At 36.3% G+C, this 3,309-nt stretch overlaps 1 non-coding gene across 1 annotated transcript; it reads right to left on the bottom strand.

Annotated features, from left to right (window-relative positions):
• Positions 1-565: 565 nt before the first annotated feature.
• Positions 566-672, bottom strand: LOC132501247 (U6 spliceosomal RNA). Its single transcript, XR_009534205.1, has one exon. It is a non-coding gene; the product is annotated as a U6 spliceosomal RNA (small nuclear RNA).
• Between the last annotated feature and the right edge of the window lie 2,637 nt (positions 673-3,309).

Genomic DNA, 3,309 nt, shown 5'->3' with positions numbered 1-3,309 from the left:
TCTTTCATGTTTCTCCCATGAACTTCAAATCCCTAACTGTCTAGGTCCTCTGCACCAGCTACTTACCCACTCAAAGTCATAACTGGACTCAATGAAACAAGATGCCTTCTAGATAACAATCCAAACCCTGAGAAGGCTTTTTTTTTTAACATCTTTTTTGGAGTATAATTGCTTTACAATGGTGTGTTAGTTTCTGCTTTATAACAAAGTGAATCAGTTATACATATACATATGTTCCCATATCTCTTCCCTCTTGCATCTCCCTCCCTCCCACCCTCCCTATCCCACCCCTCTAGGTGGTCACAAACCACCTAGCTGATCTCCCTGTGCTATGCGGCTGCTTCCCACTAGCTATCTATTTTACATCTGGTAGCGTATATATGTCCATGCCACTCTCTCATTTTGTCCCAGCTTACCCTTCCCCCTCCCCATATCCTCAAGTCCATGCTCTAGTAGGTCTGTGTCTTTATTCCCATCTGACCCCTAGGTACTTTTTTTTTTTCCTTAGATTACAAATATATGTGTTAGCATACGGTATTTGTTTTTCTCTTTCTGACTTACTTCAAAAAATATGGAACGCTTCATGAATTTGCGTGTCATCCTTGCACAGGGGCCATGCTAATCTTCTCTGTATCGTTCCAATTTTAGTATATGTGCTGCCGAAGCGAGCACTTGAGAAGGCATTTAAATAATCTTTGGTTATTTTCCCATGCCCCTTATAGTCTCATCTCTCTCTAGACTTCTTCTAGATTAAATTATATAAACAAAAACGGCCAACAACAAAAAATGGTGAATGATTTTTTTCCATCATTTTACAGAAGTTTTCAAACAGAGTTCTCATCTTTAAAATCAGTTGTAAAATATAACTGTAAAGATTAATGATCAGAGACTATTTAAATGGGTATTTGACTAAAACTCAGATAAATGGAGAAATCTAAATCAAAGGGGACTCAAATGTCTCTTCCCTATATCTCTTATATGTTATCTCAAATATATTCCTCTAATTTTCAGTTCCTCAGGGAATTGAATCATGTCCTGAACAACTGAAAGAGAGGAGAATAATATATTCGTTAAAACAATACTAGGTGCTACAAGTGATAAACACTGAAACCTCAAAGGCTTAGCAAAACAAGTATATTTCTTGTTCATGTCACCATCCCCCTGTGAATTTTCCTAGTTAAGATGCCTTCCTCATGATCTTTCAGGTATCAAACCTCCTTTCATCTTGTGGCTGCATCCTCCTCTTCAGCCAATGGATGAGTAAAGAGATGCAGAGAAGACACATTTGCTTCTTACCCACACATCACTTTTACTCACATTCCACAGAGGGGAATTAGTCATATGTTCCCAGCTAGAATTAAGGTAAGGAGGGCTGAGGGTCAGGTTCCTGACCTGACAGCCAGTTCTCAGCAAAAAAATCTACACAATGGAAGAAAAGCATGAATCTTTAGTCGAAAGTTTGCCATCTCTTCTGCATAATAAGTATATGCATAGACACTGCAATGGTAGTGATTAAATAGATTCATTTTGCTCGTATGGGTTGAAACAAACAATATATGGCTATAAGTTAGCAAATAAACAGCAGTAAAGGAACATTATTTGAAATAAGGATGTCATGGATCAAGTTAACCTGTAATTAGAGAACAAAAATATGAAGACCCATCTGAGTGGTCCCAGCTATAGTTATATAACAGTGAATGCTGCTTTTCACTAAAAATTGTATCTTGCATAATATTCAGTTTATGCCACCCTCCTCACTGTTTCAATTCTTCACAGTTCATATCAGTGAAGAATTGGCCAGCTGTTTGCTGGAAAGCATGTGGTGGTATTACTGCTGGGATGATGAGGATGAGGATGAGGATGATAGAGAACACTTGCCTGGGTGGTGCTTACGTGCCAAACATTGTTATTTGTACTTCATATACAACCTCTTTCACCACAATCTCATAAACTAGGAATTATGTTAGCCCATTTCTCAAATGAGAAATCTGAAATTAACTGAAAATCAAAATTTCAAGATAATATAGTCTCTAAATGGCAAAGCTGGAATTTAAACTCAAGAAGTTTGGCTCCAGAGCCCAAGCTTTTAACCACTATAATATATACTCTCTCTCTCAAATGAACCATTTTTTTCTTTAAAACTAGCCTTTTCCCCTGAGGGCTCCATTTTCATTGGATCAAATGCAAACAGTGGCTATAAGAATTATCATACCTATAGTATCTGTACTTTTACCTATCTCTTTTAATAAAATCCTACTCCATTATTTCAACTCAATTCTTAATAATAAATTGATGTGTGAAAAAGAACAAAAACTGTTGCCATTATAGGTTTATATTAAGGAAAGAACCGGGTGTGGCAGAGGAGGAAGTGATGTTCTGAAAATAGAGGAAAGGTATTTATTTGCTGGAAATTATTACAATGAGAGGGAAAAGGCTTTCCAGACATCTCCTTTAGCAATCTCTAATTTTTCTCATAGAAATTTTATAAAGTACAATTTTAAAAAGTTACAGTTTTTAATACAATTTTTCTCAACACAGAAATAGAAGGGAGATTCTTCATCTGATAGAGTATCTACAAAATCTTACAGTAAGCAATACTTAATGCTGAAGTATTGAAAGCTTCCTTTCAAGATTAAGATCAATCATGTAAAATCTGTTATAACCATTTCTGTTCAACTGAGGTCCTAGCTAGTGTAAAAAGGCAAGACAAGGAAATAATAAGTTATATGGATGAAAAGGGAGAAATAAATCTACAATTATTATCTATTTCTACATGCTTTTCTGAGTAGAAACTTCAAGTTTTCAGAAAATGATAATAATTAAAAAGTAAGCTGAGCAATATTTCTGAATATGACATAAACTAAAATGAATTGTATTTATACACAGCTAAAATAAAAAGTAGAAAATGAATTATTTTAAAAGATATATTTTAGAATGGCATCAAAAAACATACATCTGGGCTTCCCTGGTGGCGCAGTGGTTGAGACTCTGCCTGCCAATGCAGGGGACACGGGTTCGTGCCCCAGTCCGGGAAGATCCCACATGCCGCGGAGCGGCTAGGCCCGGGAGCCATGGCCGATGAGCCTGCGTGTCCAGAACCTGTGCTCCGCAGCGGTGAGAGGCCCGCGTACCGCAAAAAAAAAAAAAAAAAAAAAAAAAATACATCTAATGAAATATGTGCCAAAATTTTATACTGAAAATGTAGAAACATGAAAGATATTAAAGATGACATAAATACATGGAAGGCTATTTCATGTCTGTGAATTGAAAGTTCCAACAATGTAAATGTGTCAATTATGCACCAATTGA

This window comes from Mesoplodon densirostris, chromosome 1 (assembly GCF_025265405.1).
Source record: "Mesoplodon densirostris isolate mMesDen1 chromosome 1, mMesDen1 primary haplotype, whole genome shotgun sequence".
Lineage (NCBI taxonomy): Eukaryota > Metazoa > Chordata > Mammalia > Artiodactyla > Ziphiidae > Mesoplodon > Mesoplodon densirostris.
This window is presented reverse-complemented; position numbering and strand designations above follow the sequence as displayed.